Below are 16,893 nucleotides of genomic sequence, written 5' to 3'. Positions count from 1 at the left end.
GCTCTAGTCCACCCCTGGAGGAGATGATTCATTTGTTCATTTGTTTATTCAGTAGATACTTATTGAACACCAATGCATAAAATTAGTGTAAAATCGTCATTGTGTAAAGAGCTATGAAGAAGAGATTCAAGTTGCCATGAAAGGTCATATAGGAAGAATGACCTAGCGAGGGAGTCAATGACTGAGTTGAGCTCTGAAAGGAGAATAGAATTAATCAGGTGGCAAGGGGTGGTGAGGGCCTGGGAGGAAGAGAGTAGAAGGCAGCTGAAACAGCATTTGCAAAGGCTCTGTGGCAGAAGAGAGCAGGGGACATCTATGTAACTCAAAAAAAGCCAGTGTACTTGAAGCAGAGGGAGCTGGTGGGATGTTACACTTGAGAGGCAGGTAGCCATTGGATTCATGCAAGGCCTTTTGGGATCTGTTCAGGAATCTTCTCTTCATCTCCAGAGCACCATGGATTCATTCTATGAATTTAAGCAGGAGTGTAACATAATTAGCTTTGAGTGTGAAAGACTCATGCTGGCTGCATTGGTGGGGAAAGATTGGAAGGGAATTAGATAGCTGTGAGGAGACCAGTTAGGATGCCACTGCAGTAATTTGGGCAGAAGTTGAGGGGAGCCTGTATTCTCCATCTCATCGAATAATAGTTTTTGCTACATTTTCCAGGGGGCTATGGAAGTAGCATCACCAGATGCCCCCCTCAGCATGCCCACAGAGCATCTCGGTCCTGGCCCAGCAAAATAAGAAGAATTTTACAAGTCACTGTGTACGGTTTTTACTAGAGGGTGATAGGGCACAGGGTATCGTAACTGAACAGCAACAACACAATGGAATCTCGAGGGGATATTTCAAGCCTTGGAGGGTTAGGAGAACGCAGGCAGATGCACAAGCCACCTTTCCTACACCGAGCACCTGACAAGGCAGGGCCCCAACTGCTCTGGCAGGAATCTTCCCGTTGAGACCTTCTCCCTTTGGTTCCCCTCCCACCGGCTGTGTCTGCAGCAGGAGGGCAGAACAGTTCTGTGACTCTTGGCAACCTCCTGGAAACTCTCCAGCCCATTCTAACACCCCAGGAGCACCTCTGCTCTTGTTGGCTGTATTTGCTAAATGATTACCAAGAAGTGTGGGTGGTATCTCTTTCACAGTATTCTTTAATATTTAATTCTTACATACATGTTACAAACACTGGATTCAATAGAGCCTTTGCAGTAGCCTTTTAGTATCAATAAATGACATCCTGTCCTTTGTGCAAACTCAGAGAAGCCCCGTGTGGATGGCATGTTTGCTGACCAATCCACTTCCATGCACCTCCCAACTTCACTGCAGGCCAACCTTCCTGTGGAGTAGCTTTGTTCAACCTCTGGGTATGTTGGACACATGCTCATGAATGTCAGAAAACAAGGCAAAAGTTACAAGTATCATGGATCACTTTGGCTCTCAGGTCTTGGAAAAATGCAACGTATGGCCATTGGAATCTTGGTTCCAGATCGATACTGTTTTGGGGGACAGCGAATCACCTGGATCTTATCAGGGCTTAATGGACCCTTCCAATGGGGTTCCTCCCAGGGTTTCTCAACTTGGGCACTATTGACACTCTGTGATGTATAATTCTTCATTGTGGGGCTGTCCTGTGCATTTTAGGATGTTTAGCAACATCCATGGCCTATACACGTTAGATGCCAGTGGTGCCCCATCTCCCCCAATTCTGACAACAAAAATTGTCTCTAGACAATGGCAAATAACCCCTAGGAGACAAAGTTACCCCTAGTTGGGAGCCCCCAGTGTAGTCTTACCCTCCTCATTTATGCAATGGGAAAAGTAGGATCTAGAGAGAGGAGGGGGCCTCCCGAGGGCCCACGAGTGCACAGAGGCCAGCCTGGAATCAGCCCGTGGACCTCTGGAATCCTAGTCCAGGTCTGTCTCTATAGTCCCCCAAATAAACCATTTTTCTGAACTTTGCTCCTTTTTGTCAATGTCACCACTCTAAACAATGCTCTTTACTTTTCCCTTTTTGTTCTAATTTTTTCTTGGGTTCTCTTGCTCCTGAGGAAGCACTAAAGAGATTTGCAAACTTGAACTCCAATGCAACAAAAGAGCCCAGCTCAGGCAAAGCTCTAAACAGGATGAGGACTGAGGCTTCTCATTTCTGCCTTCCAGCAGCCCTGCAGATGCCAGGCGTAATGTAGATGCTTCAAGCGTGTGTTTAATCGTGTGGCGTCAAAGTTTATCTTGTTTTATTCCTTGTCTTCTGTCCTAGTTATTTGTCCCTTGCCCATGGACACATGTCCTTTGGTACATCTATTGCTTTTAACACTGACTCTGAAGCCTCCATTCACAGCAAGATATAAATAACTAATCATAATCACAAATGATAACCTTTTGTGGAGTTGGAATATCCCGAAAGAGGTCAAGGCCAGAAGAAAGAGGGCTCTATCACAGCTGTGTATGGACTTGCACTCTTTTTTTTCTTTTTCTTTTTCAGAGACAGAATCTCACTGTGTCGCTCTGGATGAAGTGCAGTGGCATCATCATAGCTCACTGCAACCTCAAACTCCCGAGCTCAAGCGATCCTCCGGCCTCAGCCTCCCAGAGTGCTAAGATTACAGACATGAGCTACCGCGCCAGGCCAAGACCCTGCACTCTTGAAGCTCACAATGACAGACCCTTTTCTAAATCATCCATCTAAAACCAAAGTGCAAATTGAAGGTAGACAAACTCAGATTCTTCACGGCATCTCGTAGCATACACAAGAGTGATTTCTTGATGTAATTGAATTTTTACAGGACTCGTACCATTAAGCTATGGGATTCTCTGAGGGTAGCACATGTCTACCAGGAAGGCTCAGGGGCTTAACCAGGCCATGGTGGCTTGCACATCAGCATTTTTCCTGATAACAATGTGAGAGCTGGGCCCCAGCACTCTGACTGGCTGACTCTTCGTAAAAGGTGTGAATGCTTTTCTCTGAACTTTGCTTAGAACAAGGCTCACTTAGGGCTGTAACATGTTTAGTAGCAAGAATTTCAAAGGAAGTGGTTTTGTGGGTTTTGATGCATGTTTTACATTTAAATTTCGGGTCACTCAGTTATTGATCTGAAGAAGATTTCTTTCTTTCTTTTTTCTTTTTTTTTTGCTATTTGACCTGCTTTGGAAACCAGTTCACAATCTGAGCTCATCTCCTGTAATTTGGACCAAAGGTTGCAGGTTCTGAACTACCTGAAGCCATGCACGTCGTGACACATCAGTGACTGCTGGCCCTTTCGTTCAACTCAGTGTGAGGCTGAGTAAGGGCATTAAACTCCCCCAGAGGGCTAATATCCCTTGGGTTGGAGGACACAGAGCCATAAACTTTTCAGAGGCAATTGTGCCTCAGAGCAAGGTGAGGCTTGTCAACGGCTGGGGAAAGGTTGCTTATTACGTCATCAGTCTCTGGCAGTGCACAGGCTGTTTCTGCCTTGAGAGGAGCTCGCAGAGCTGCAGTATGAAACCAGAAAACACGCACACTTCATTCTTCTCTGCTGGAACTTGGTGCTGCTGGTATTTTTCTCGGGGGGCCGGGGGAGGCAGTGGAGTCACTTTGGGCAGGATTGAGGGGGATCTAGAAATGTGACCAAGCTCTGCACGGTTTGTGTGAAAGAGCAAGACACAGCTTCAAGGTCAGGAGGGAAATACCCCTGGCCTTTGTGCCCTGCCAGGGGAGGTATGCTCACCCCTCCTCACCCGACGACGCCATGCAGGCTGAGCGGCCTTGCAAAATAAGACCCTCTGGCAGCAGAAGGCCTCCTTCCATTGCCTCTTCTCTGATAACCTTGCAGGGAGTGCTGTTTGGAAACTGAGGTATCCTAGAAGGTCCTCTCCCCCTGAAACTGGCTGCGTAGAAACATTCTCCAGTTCACTTACGCTTAAAGACCGTTCACTTCCAAAGGCCAGCTTGGAAAAGGGGCAGAAATGGCTAACCCCAAGTTTCTAAAAGAGCAAATCATTTCAGATTCCTGTACATTAAGCACTGGATCATACCCTTGAAAACAGCAGGAGCCTACGCAGGCTCGGTGGACTCTGAGGATGAGTTTTAGTCTTGTCTCCTAACACCAGCACTACAAAGGAGTACTGCCGGGAATAATTGTATTAGTATGTATAATGATTTAATCTTAGAGCTCTAGGTGTGCATTACTGTTAGAAAAATTGACTGCTTATACAATGGAGTTTTGTTTGTATGCTCTCAATGGAAAGGGGGAAAAAGACACCTTACAAAAACAAATAATACACAGACATGTGTGGTCTGAAATGTACCCCTTCACCCCCACTGGAGTTAGGAGAAACAAGTCATATCTTTAAGACTTTAAGTTTTAACTTTAAACTTTAAGACGGACTAACCAAATATTAATATTAACTAGTCATTTTTACATCTAGAATAAAGGTATTGAGAATGATGCCAACAAGGTCAAATCTTTTGAGAGATTACATTAGAGGGTTGCTTACGTGGATGGTGTTAGTAGTGCAGTGACTGACTGCCCGCACACACACACACACACACACACACACACACACACACCACTATAGAAACAAAGCTTCTTCCCCATCTGCTTGCCTCAGTGTCAGAAATTGTACCATTAAAAATTCACTCATTTGGCCTATTATATTAGCCTTTCTTTTAAAATACAAATAATCCTAGAAAAGGGAATTAAATAACTATTAGTCACTTATATTATAAAAATGATTAGTTCTTTATATTCCTCCAGGCCTAGCATAGCAGGCTATGTATAGAAAAGGGTTCAAAAATATATATTGGCAGATTGACAGCAATAAACAGGGTAGAGAATGTACATTCAGGAGCTCCCAGAAGAACTTCCTCCTTGTTGTAAACCCCTTGTCTAGTACACCAACAGTTTCCTGTCATAGAAACACTTGGCAGTAGGGTGAAATGGTTAAAAACACGAACTTTAGAATCAGGAGAAATTGGTTTTAAACCAATCTTTAAACCAACTTAATCATCTCGCATCTCAAGTTGCCCACTTATGAAATAGGGTTAATAGTATTTATTTCTAGAGTGTTGGCAAGATGGAGAGATGATGAATGTAAAGCCACATAGTAAATATGCACGCAATGATGAAGATTGGAAAGATGATGAGGAAGAAGATGATGATTTCTCATCTTGTTCATTGTCAGCCCAGTTGTGGGCATTGAGTAAATGGGCTCGAATTAGCTGACTTAACAGAAGTGGTCGAAGTTTAGGAACATGTATGGTGGGTCCTAAATAACTGGGGGATCCTGGACATCTGGGACTAAGGACAATATTGAAGAGGAAGAAGGTACAAAAAGTTTGTTGGTCACAGAAGGCAAACTATTTCTCAATTTTCTGTGGGTGGTTCTTCACACCTAATATCAAACATTCTCAGAGCTGAAAGGATATGTGGTATTGTGTGTGTGTGTGTGTGTGTGTGTGTGTGTATGTGCGTGTGCACATGCATATGTTTGTACATTGCAAAAGAATTCTTCCTGGGGTTGGTGCTCCATAATTCCCTAAATTTAATCATGCCCTGGTTGGCTCACTGCGGGGACAAAGAATGAAATGTTATGAGTTATTTTTTAATTACTATAAAAACAAAGCCATTTTGAAAAGTAAGCTGAGATTGCCACGAAATTTATTGTGGCTACTAGCAGTTTTCTTTTTGGTAAGATTTGAGATGATTGAGCCACCCAGAGTACTAGAGCAGTGATGATTAGTAATGATAATGATAATGATAAAAATTTACATTCGTGTGGATTTGTTTTCAGATTACCAAGCATTTTCACATTCAATGTCTTAATTGGTTTATATAATAATTCTCTGACATAAGCTAAGTAAGGGGAGTTTTTATCTCCATTTCATAGATGGCAAAAGTGAGCTTTGGGAGGTTTAATAACTTTCTCAGTGGCACTCTGCAGAGCCAGGTTTAGAACTAGGTCTTTGCATTTTTAGCTTATGTTAAAATCAGTAATAGAGACCAAACAATAAAATTTAATACTTATCCTCCCATATTTTTCTTGAATTTCTATTTTTTAATTAATTCATTCCACATAGGTTGAGCCTTTTTTATTTGCCATATGCCATAGAAAGCAGTAGAAATACAAAGATAAATATGGCACAATCATAGCTCTCAAAGAGCAATAAAGCTGTATCCTGTCTCATAAACTATACCTAGTTTTTAATCTTAATTTTCCTAATTAAAAACTGAGACATACAACCTGGCAAGTATGATCACATTTATGGGAACAATCAGAGAGATTATACGAACTCGGTCATGGAAAATCCAGGATATGTGGTTGTCATGAACAACTTGTACCTTGTTTTCACTTCATTTTCTCTGCTTCCCCTTATTCCTGCTCCACTAAAATCCTCAAACAAGTACAGTCTGTGCAGTGAAAGAACACCTTGGCCCAGTGATGAAGCCTGCAGACCACCAGATGATCATTATTGCTGTGATGTGTTTAGATTCTTGTCTTACCCCTAGGATGTTAAATTTGGAACTCACCTCCTTGGAAAAATCATTCCTAGTGGAAACCTCCATCTTAAATATCTCTCAATTCCATAACTTTATCTGACTTTGGAGCATTTCTTTTACAGAAATAGACAAATCAAAAGCTTTAAGTATTTTGGAATGTGGAAAATTGGTGCCAAACATGTGCCCAGACCTGATCTGCAGAGGTCTGTGGTTTGATGAGGCCCTTCGCTCTGCAGCCTGCCAGCCAAGGTTCTGTTTGCTGTGAGTTGCTGGTACGTAGGCTCCAGCTCTCAGATCAACAGGGAAGCACAGGAGGAAATTAGCAAGAAACTTTCAAAAAGAAAGCACCAAAGAGGCTTTGCTTTAAAGACTTACTTTTTATGCACCTTGAAAATTTTGGCAGTAATTTTGGTGACAGATTGGTGGCAACATTCTACTGGCCTAGCTAGATGTTTGCTCTATCCCTCCACCCTCCCCAACTGTGCGATCAAGAGCTTGCGGTCTGGATTCCCTCCCTGCCCTAAGGTGGAAACACGCAACCCACTCCTCGGAGTGTAGAAGAAGGAAAACATAGACTTTGTTCACTTCCCAGATTCTCAGCTTGAGGCAAGTTTAGGAATTTATGTGTGGTTGGAATGGGGAATTATGACTATTCTGGAACCTGGATACCAGCATGGATCCACATTTCCAATTTGGCTTCAATTGTTATCTCGGAATAGGGTTCTTATAGAAAAGCATTTCCATCCACACATCCCAGAAAACTAAAATAAAAAATTCTGAGTTAAATGCAGTATAGATTCATTAAAAGAATAAAATATGTTAAAGCCCAGTTAAACACATGTAAAATAGGGTTGTGGATGAACTAAGAGGAGAGATTCATAGATTTCAGATAGGTGTGGTGTTGTAAATTATGACATCAGCTTTATGTGAAAGTCACAAGTAAAATCAGGTGACATTTCAAACGTAAAATCAGACCTTAAAGTGTAAACTCTGGGCCAAATTCTCACCCAGTAAAATCCGATGGAAATTGTCTTATAGAAAATGAAGTATTCCATTTTTTTTCCCATTAGTATTCCTGATGGTGAAAATCTGGGTAACCAATGTTTTAACAGGAAATCTAAAGGAAATGAACAATAAGTCCTTGGCTAATTTTTAATTCTGATGATTTCATGATGTGCATATGTAATTGCATTTTTGTTTTTGTTTGAGTCCATTTTAAAGCTATTAAATATATGCTCAATGCAGGATATATATTCCAGGTAAACCACTGTTTAAATGTTTAAACTTGGCTAGCAGCAGTGGCTCATGCCTGTAATCCCAACACTTAGGGAGGCCAAGGCGGGAGGATTACTTGAGGCCAGGAGTTCCAGACCAGCTTGGGCAGCATAGTGAGAAAAAAAAAAAAATTAGCCAGGTGTGGTGGTGCACACCTGTAGTCCTAGCTAATTGGGAGGCTGAGGCAGGAGTATCACTTAAGCCCAGGAGTTCGAGGTTACAGTGAGGTATAATGGTGCCACTGTACTCCAGCTTGGGTGACAGAACAAAACCCCATCTCAGAAAATAAATTCATTAACAAAAAATGTTTAAAATAATTTAAATCAGATAACCAGGCAGGATTTTGTAGCTTTGTATGTGTGTGTGTGGTTGGGGTGGGGAGTGGGGAGAGTTCTGGTTAAGTGTAAAACAATTCAAAGAGGTTCAAAAGTCTGGCCTTCATGATTAATAGTCTGCAGTAGATATTATAATAGAAATCCAGACAGACTGAAGGCAAAATGCCTTCTCCTTGTAGACAGACTGTACTCTAACCTCCAAGGACTCTGCATATTTAGTCACTCTCTTAATTCAGCTGCCTTTGCCAGCCTAGGCTTCATTGGATTAGAGAGTAGTGGAAAAAACCCTTCCCAGGAGTGATCGTATCGAATTCCTTCAGCGTTTAATCTGTTTGGCACATGCATGGCCCTCTTGAGCTGCAGAGAGTGCATGGCAGAGAGAGCCGTCTTGGGCTGGCTGGTTTGTGCTTTTTGGAAAGTGAAAGCAAGCTGTTATTGTCATCTCCCCAATTCACATTCCTGGCCTTTGACATCATGAATTCATCCTTTGGTTGGATTGGAAGGGAATGTATTAAGGTCACACATGGGTAGGTGCCATTTTTGTCTGGGACATTTACACAGGGAGCTTGTAACCTCTCTTGGTGGATGAAGCCCTATCACTTTCAAGAAAGGAAGTTCATTCTTAACCTAGATTCTCATTTATGTTTCTGTAAGCCTTGCAAACCTCAGTCAATATGGAGAACAGTCCATTTCCCTCATAATAATCCATGTAGATAGCAGAGCGTCTCCTAGTCTTCTTGGGTTCAAGTTCAGACTTTACCACTTATTAGCTGTGTGACCGTGGGCAAATTCCTTAACTCTGCTATGTCTCTGTGTCCTCATCTTTAAAATAGGGACAATAATATACCTTCTTTCTAGGGTGGTTGTAAAGACTGAACAAGACCACTTACGTAAACAACTTAGAGCAGTGCTATTCACAGGGGAGCGCTCAGTATGTAAATCTTTCACTTATTTTTGACATTCCATTATGCATCCTTTTTTCCTGAGCCCTGGAACACATTGACAGAGTTCTCAATACATCCTGTTTATCAACAAATATTTACTGAAGACCTTGATGTACAGGGTATTTTGAGATGGTTTTTGCCATGGTCTAAAAAGATAATTACTCATGCAGTCTGGTCTTTTCCTGTGCTAACGTGTGTAAAGCTGAGAGGAAAATACAGTCAAAATTTAGGGGGGTGAGGGGAGACGAGAGAAAATTGGGTGCTACCTCTTGAAGAAGTTGTTGAGTTCCCTGTCTAGAAGGGTAAGTGCTTCTTAATCCATACCAGAATGTCCATGTGGAGTCATGGGACAAAGAGTTCTTGGTTATTTCATACGTACATTTTTGGAATAAGTATACATTAAGAGTATACAAAAAAGACCTCTTTGGTACCCACTAGTCACTAGGAGCACCCAGAAGGCAGAGCTAAACTGCAGGTCCTGAGAGGGGAAATCCGGCAGAAAGAAGATGAAAAGAGAGAGAAATGGTGGCTTCCTCAGGGAAAGGGGAGGAAGCGACTCCATTTCCGGTGCCTTCTAGACCAGATGGGAACAGAGTAGAAGAGGGAAATGGCAGCCATGAAAGTCCCCGGATGTGGAAGGAGGGCGGTGGGCAAGGAGCAAGGATCCGCTTTGAGAGGGGGAGACGTGGCTCTGTGCCCGGCCCCGGGTACATGGCAGCCTCCACACACCCCCCCCCCCCCACACACAGCAGAGTGAACCCAGGGGACCCGCCCCAGAGCTAGGCCACCCCCCGGTGTGGGCTCAGAGGCCACCGCAGTGGGAACCGGCCAAGAACTGAAGCCGTGTCTGTAAAGCCTAAGTGAGGGAAGGGTCGCCAAGAATTCGGTCTCCGGCAGAGTTGTCACTGGAGTGAGAAAGCAGCAGGCAGATATTACCAAGGATTCAGAAGCTCAAGAAAGACAGCATCTGTGAGTCCTTTTGCAAATAAAACCTGTGTCTTGAAAACTAATCCACCAACATAAAAAAAAAAAAAAAGAATCAAAATAAAGAATTCAGGAACTGAGAGGCTGTGGATTCGTTTAAAATAGAACTGAGACCGAACAACTGTGGGAAGCACGGCTAAAGAGAAGTTAAAGGACACATGTAAATATTTTAATATAACGAATCGCATTGGCAGTGGGGGAAGAGAGGTGGAAAAAATCTAAGTGAACTAATTTCCTCATCTTTCCTATCAAGGAGTCAATTGTGAAAAGCACAGTTTAAAAATAACAATAACTTCAGCTCTTTTAAGTTTTGTGTAAACATTTTCTTAAACTAGAGGAAGCTTTTAAGAACTGTTAATAATATCTCTAGCAGTGAAGAAACATCTGAAGTTTATCAATTTCTTCAGGTTTCAGTTTCTTTTTCATCTGTTAATTGAAGGAAAATTAAATTGAATACCTTAGGTTTAAAATTACATGAGTATAATCTTATGGTTGTAAATGTCAATATGAAATCACAGGACAATTAATCCTGGGTTATTTTCTAGAAGAACTTCTATATCTCCGCCAGGTTTTATATCTGTATATGGGTATATGTGGAAAAATGCTCACCAAATATCAGTAAATGGTTATTTCTGGGTGGTAAGATTTTAGAGGAGTTTTAAATATTACTTGAATATTTCTATAGTATTTTCTGGGCTTCAACTTACTTTGTTCTTTTAACAAATGTGTACTTCAGGTTTTCAATTTTAGTTGTCCAGTGTGTGTGGATGAAGTACTTTTCTCTAAGAACCCTATCCTGCGCTAACAATTGAATACATTAACGTGTTGTACTTATGACCAGTAATATTGGTGGAAACATTGTTTAAACTAAAGCTGGTCTCCTTTTAACAGAACAAGAGGCAATTCTTTTGGCGGGCTTAGGAGTGAGGAATCGAGGGAGAGGCGTCATTGGTACAGATAAAATGTGTTTATTAAATACTGGCCTAAACCAGTGGTTCTCAACTGGTGTCACCCACTCCAGGGGACATTTGGCCATGTCCAGAGACATTATTGATTGTCACAAAAGGGGTAGAGGGTGAGCAGGGGGTAGTGCCACTGGCATCTGGTAGCACCGGAGATGCTGCTAAACATATTACAATACACAGGACAGCACCACAACAAAGAATTATCTGGGCCCAAGTGTTAATGGTGCCAACCTTGAGAAACCTGCCCTAAGCGCTTGGAAAAGAAGCCATTGTGTAGACAACAAATTCACTGACAAGAGTAAGCCTGGAGGCAGATGATCCTACTTTGGAGATGAAAGCTCACTAAGAAGCTGAATTTATTCTTTCTGGCCACTAGGGTTTTTAGCCAAGTAGATTTATTAAAACACAACTTTGCTGCTTTTTATTGATCTTTAATTAGTCTTCAGCTACTGTGTTGATTCATATTTTCCATCGAGGAATGGAAAATTGTAATCAGTGGTCTAAGCCTAACCAAGGGCAATTGCAGTTTCCAACAATGCCTTCAGTCAGTGACCTTGACTGAGAGGTGTCTGATCTCCATCCTCATCAGCTGAGCCAGCCTGGTCAGGCCATTTGAAGTCTCGGGGAAACAGGTTAATGGTGTGGATCAGTTGCATTAAACAGGAAGTTAATGCAGGAAGACTGGACTGTCTTGGTGTGTGTTTAGGGAATGAATTACCTTCTCCTTATTCACCTAAGAACCATTTATTGCTGTGAATCAGGAGCAAAAGCATCAATAGATGGGAGTGGGGATTGCTTCTGTCGAGTAGACATTTTGCTCACAGTTTTTACACCACCATGCCAAAGAAAGTCTGCACATGCTGGAATTACCTGTCTGACTTCTGATTACAAACAGCCCTCATGAAAAACTTTCAGCCGCTGTTTCTGAAATCAGTATCCCTAGATGTCAACTGTTTTATTTCAGCCACAGTCATTTCTCTCTGGCATGCTCCCTGCAAAGGTGTCTTTTCAAGAAAACTAAATCTGGGCCGGGCGCGGTGGCTCACGCCTGTAATCCTAGCACTCTGGGAGGCCGAGGCGGGTGGATCGCTCGAGGTCAGGAGTTTGAGACCAGCCTGAGCAACAGTGAGACCCCGTCTCTACTAAAAATAGAAAGAAATTATCTGGCCAACTAAATATATATATATATGGCCAACTTTATATATATATATATATATAAAAATTAGCTGAGCATGGTGGTGCATGCCTGTAGTCCCAGCTACTCGGGAGCCTGAGGCAGAAGGATTGCTTAAGCCAAGGAGTTTGAGGTTGCTGTGAGCTAGGCTGACGCCACGGCACTCACTCTAGCCCGGGCAACAGAGCGAGACTCTGTCTCAATAAAAAAAAAAAAAAGAAAACTAAATCTGGAAGTGGCTTACGACATGCCATCTGACCTTATCACGTGAAGAACAAATGGCTCTTGTGCTTATAACATACCAGATAAACTGATGAACTGAATTCTTAGTCTGAGGCTTTGATAAGGTCAGAAGTCTTTGCAAAAAGGAGCTGCCACTTCTTTGGCTGCAGGGATATGGTTCCCAAATATTCTTTCATAATGCTTTAATAATTATATCTTAACTTTATTGTATACAGCTTAAGAAATGGCTTTATAATAATGCAGATGATTTTGGTACTGGAGGAGAAAGCTGGGCTTCCAGGGCTGTTAAAGGCATTGGTTTTCACCTAAATACGTATGCTGATTGCTGCATATACTCCCAATTTGCAACAAAGATCCCAGGTGTGTGGGCATGTGTATTTCAGTAGGTCTAGTGCTGATCAGCTAGTAAGAAAAGACAATTATGGAGCTATAGTCATTGTTTATTGAGACATGGGTTTTGTCTGGAGAAGAAAAATTACCTTTTTCCAGTTCTCCATAAACTAATTACAGTTGCATATGTATCTAAGGCTTATAATAAAATTTACTTCTAAGTACTATGCCCTAAGAATAGATTGAATTTAAGTAGAGAAAAATGAAAAGGGGAGTCCAATGACCCTCTGGCTTCACCCTACAGCACTCTTAGACCACAGCAGAGTCGGGCTTCAGCTTTGGAGGCCCTGAAGCTGGACATTTTTAGTCCATCCAGAGCTGATGAGTCTCGGAAGATGAAGCCTTACTGATCTAACTCAAAAGACACTCATGCAGTCACAGCCGGAATAAGAGTTCACTTAGAGTGAGAAACAGTATTGCCAAGTAAGTCGGAAGACCTGTGTTGTCATGGAATCTGTATGAGCTACAAGTACATCAAATCTATGGATGGGATTATCTCACGCACAAGCAATCTACCAGTTCACAGATGTAAGCACCTGCATTTATTTTAAGACATTATTGTAGTTGGTTTTTCTTCATTACAGATTTTTCACAATCAGTAGGTCTGAAAAATGTATTTTGATTGGTCTCTACTTTTCTTGATTATATTTTGGCAATCCTGAACTGCAAGATCGTTCTTGCTGTCAGATGGATGCATCGGGCTATTTTAACTCAACTTTGTTCATGTTCGATTAATGTCAGTCTCTTAGGCTGACTTATTCCAGCCCCTTCTCATTATTACTTGGCTTTCAGATAGTTTTTCAGGCAGGGATCCTATGAAATTCTAGCATTTTGTTGCTTATGACAATAGTCAAGATCAATCAATAAAGTGGCCTCTGATGATGATATGGCTTCCCACATGGGCTGACTCCAGGGAGACAATCATGCCCACGTAATTGCATATTCCAGTCCACTGCATTATGAATAAATTAGACATTCTGGAGCATACCCTATGCATATCTACATTTTAGTTGATGTCACCCCTGGACACAGATAAGACCAAGTTTCTAAGATTTTAAGGCAAAGCACCAGCTACTAGAATATACCTGTGGGGTACAGCCCATCCCTGACTTTCTTACCTATTCTTTCTCATTTGATTTCTGCACATTCATCAGTCCCTTATAAATTGGGTTAGTTTGAGTCAGCTCCAGAGTCTGATGAGCTCTGGGAACAAGGATAAAATTTGTTTTTTGTTTTGTTTTTTTACTTCTAGGGGCATACTCTGAAATTCAGTGACCACACCTGGGAACAGGAGGTCAGTGGCTTGACTGGCTCATTTCCTTCAATAACTCAATTTCTTTGACTCTAATCAAAATGTGGCAAATGAAAAAATGGGAGAGGGCATATTTTCTGGGACATGCTTAGCAGAAGTAGTTCCTATTGTGTTTGGTGAGACAAGGTAGAAAATTAAAGTAAATCTTCAGTTAACATGTATCAAATTCGCTGATTTATAAATTATCTGGTAGAAATTTTAATATTGGATATCAGTAAACCAAGGTAAACAATAGAGTCAATATACTTATAAAAGGCATTTATTGAAAACAAGAGGAATACAAGAATATATATATATATAAAATAAGACTGAGTTAGAGTTGTTGGTTTTTAAATTTACTAGTATTTGGGGAAAAGGGCTAAACTTATATTTATTTCAACTGAATAAAATGGGAACACTGTATTATATCTTAGGGCTTTAACTTAGTTACAGAGATATTTAAATCTGCTTGAAATTAGGATGAGAAATTTTAGGTGTTTATAAGAAATTTCGGCAAAGGTGAAAATTGAAATTAGAATTTTTGAACTTAGGAGGCCCAAATTCCTAAAATTTCTTATCATGCAAAAGTGGTGGTCTCTTCCAGCTTTAAAATGTTTAATGCAAAACCAAGCATTAAAGGTTTTGGGCTGAGGGAGAAAGTGAGTGATGGCATTGCAGGGTGGCCCTGCTATGGAACTGCCACCCCTACAGTCCCACTCTGGACTTTGTCTGGTTAGGTAATAGGGCACTCTTGCTGCTGTGGTAACTTAAATGATTAGTGTCTGACCTTCTCTGCTGTTTTAGGCTATTTAGAGAGCTGCTGAGACTTTTGGGAAGAGAGAATCAGAGCTGTGCCACTGGTTTTGGTCTGTTTTCATTCCCAGAGATAAATTCAGGTTGTAATGGTAAAATGGATCACTTATTAATTGTTTGTGCCAGGTTAAATGCTGAGATAATGCTCCCTGCAAACAACTAGACTTTGTCCCCAAGGACTTTCTTAAGAATAATCTCTTCAGGTCCTCCGAATTAAACCTAGAGTAAGCCATAAAAAATAAATAAACACTCCCTTCCTGATAAACAAAGAGAAAATACTCCCCTGATGGGATGGGTTTGCCATGGGGCTCTTTCTAGCATTCTGTCAACTTCAATTAACAAGCAAAGCTCCAGTGTTCATTACCCTTAGGTTACAAAGCAGTAAGTAGTGATTAACTGCTATTAGAGGAGCTACAATTACAGTATCACCAAAGGCAGACTATGTGGTTTCTCCCCCTCCCCTTCTTTTAATGTGCCAAGGATGCTAACATATCTGCACACAATTTTAATTTAAAGACTCTCCAGTGATCTCCAGCCCCCCGGCATTTCCTACCCTCCCAGGAATAATAGCAACAGTTATCTACCTAAAATAAACAAGCAGACACTTTCAGGACAGCTGGAGACCTTGAATGAACTTGGCCAGGGCTTATCGGCCTCCAATGACGTAGCTGTAAAGCAAGGAAACTCTTGAGCCCTTAATTTTATCATGAATAGCAACATCCCCTGGAGCGTCCAGTCTGCACACGGGAGCTGGCTGGCTGGGCCCGAGGGAGCAGCTGCTCTAATGCATCATGTGGCTCAGTGAGGGTAAGTTACCCGACTAAGAAGGCACCTGGGAAGAGTCCGTTCACCCTCCATGCAGTTCCTCTGTCTAGTCACCTACAGTCTAGCTGGACAGACAAACCCAGAGAGACACGCAAGACCACAAAGAGGGAAGTCAAAGAAAGAGAATTGCTTGAGCATTTCAGGGAAGGCTTCTAGGAGGAGGCAGGGCAATAATGGAGGAAGGAGAGGAGTGAGATGACCGAAGCGAGTTGGGGTGGGAGATGTCATTCCAAGCTGAAGCGATGGCGCAAGCAAATACAATGATTGAGTGCCAACCCATCCTAAAGTTCAGATTCTGGTACTGACCCATTTTCCTCACTTCAGCAGCCTGTGGCAGGACAGAAAGATCTGCTCAGGCAGTGTGGGGCTGTCCCCGTTGCAGAATGATTTGGTAGCATAGCTGGATCTGGTCTTAACGGCTAGCAGGTGCAGTCTGAGCTCTTGCACTTCTTGGAGGGCAACTGCCAGTAGGTGCGGTCGAAGCAGTTAAAAGGGCCCAGTGTGGGAGGGGGTAAATACACTCTAGGACTTGAAGAAATAGATATAAAAAGTCTTGGGCCTCATCTGCTCCAATTTCACAGTTCTGCTTTAAGTTCACCCCTCCTTCTGTGTTTGGAAGGAAAAATGCAGTCTTGACAATGTGACATCAACTCCATACGACTGTATCTGCAGCTTCATTCATCAAGGGAGTTGTAGGTTCCATCCCAATGTTTTGACTCCCCTTTACCTCTGTTCCCTCCTCCCCAATCTCACTTAGCTGTTTTTTGCAGCTGTTGTTGGTAAGGAAATGATAAACATGCACATAGCTGAAGTATGACAACATTACACAGAGCTGCATTTGTGCCTCTGCTATGTAAACTAGGCTCGTGTATTGAAAAACCACAATGAGCAACAAGACGCATCCCTTCCTTTAAAGCGTATTTCCGTCTGATTCTCCTATCAAGATATTTCCCCAAGTACTTCTTAGGTGGCCCCACTACAGAAGGCAGTTGTCACATCACAGGACAGCCCAGTGCAGAACTGGCCAAACTGGTGACTCTCTCCCTCTGCTCCCTTCCGTGGTCCTGCACCTGGGGAAGTGGTTTACCCTTTTCTCCTAAATCTGAAGACGGTGGGGAGGGTCGAGGTCTCTGTGTCTCAACGATTACTCATTACGTGCAGAAAACAAATCAGGT

The 16,893-nt window shown here is 42.1% G+C and overlaps 1 long non-coding RNA gene across 1 annotated transcript in view; it reads right to left on the bottom strand.

Annotated features, from left to right (window-relative positions):
- Positions 1 to 228: 228 nt before the first annotated feature.
- Positions 229 to 16,893, bottom strand: part of LOC123638270 — a 108,587-nt gene continuing 91,922 nt past the window's right edge. Inside the window, exon 3 of the long non-coding RNA XR_006735267.1 lies at positions 229 to 464. This is a non-coding gene — a long non-coding RNA (uncharacterized LOC123638270). The remainder of the gene's footprint in view (positions 465 to 16,893) is intronic.

Source organism: Lemur catta, chromosome 5, assembly GCF_020740605.2.
Source record: "Lemur catta isolate mLemCat1 chromosome 5, mLemCat1.pri, whole genome shotgun sequence".
Taxonomy (NCBI): domain Eukaryota; kingdom Metazoa; phylum Chordata; class Mammalia; order Primates; family Lemuridae; genus Lemur; species Lemur catta.
This window is presented reverse-complemented; position numbering and strand designations above follow the sequence as displayed.